Below are 447 nucleotides of genomic sequence, written 5' to 3' on the forward strand. Positions count from 1 at the left end.
CGGAGAGAAAGAAATCTTTCAATAAAGGAATATGGGTAAGTGCCTGGAAAATACAATTCATAAAGCACGTGTTCCCAAGATTGATTAGCCCTCTCAGGCCTACAGTACAGACTGACTTTTTCTTCCTCTTTCTCTTGGGTTTCACCAGTTTTGGCTCCTGTTCCTTTGACTCACAGGCTGAATGTTTCTCTTCAACACCTGATGTCATACACTGTTGTTGAGAAACATCTCTTGATGCTTATTTACATAAGCTTGTGCATATCCATTACAATTCAGTACATAAAATTCTAAGATTTTTGTTTTTTTTTTCCTTTTCCTGATGTTTCTGTTGAAGACACAATAGACCAAAATGGTGCAGAAGGCAGATAGCTTTTGACAAACCTAGGTGACAAACCTGGAGAGTAATCTATCAACTGATAATAATAAAGTTACCCATGTTACAGGTGA

This window comes from Suricata suricatta, chromosome X (genome assembly GCF_006229205.1).
Source record: "Suricata suricatta isolate VVHF042 chromosome X, meerkat_22Aug2017_6uvM2_HiC, whole genome shotgun sequence".
NCBI lineage: Eukaryota > Metazoa > Chordata > Mammalia > Carnivora > Herpestidae > Suricata > Suricata suricatta.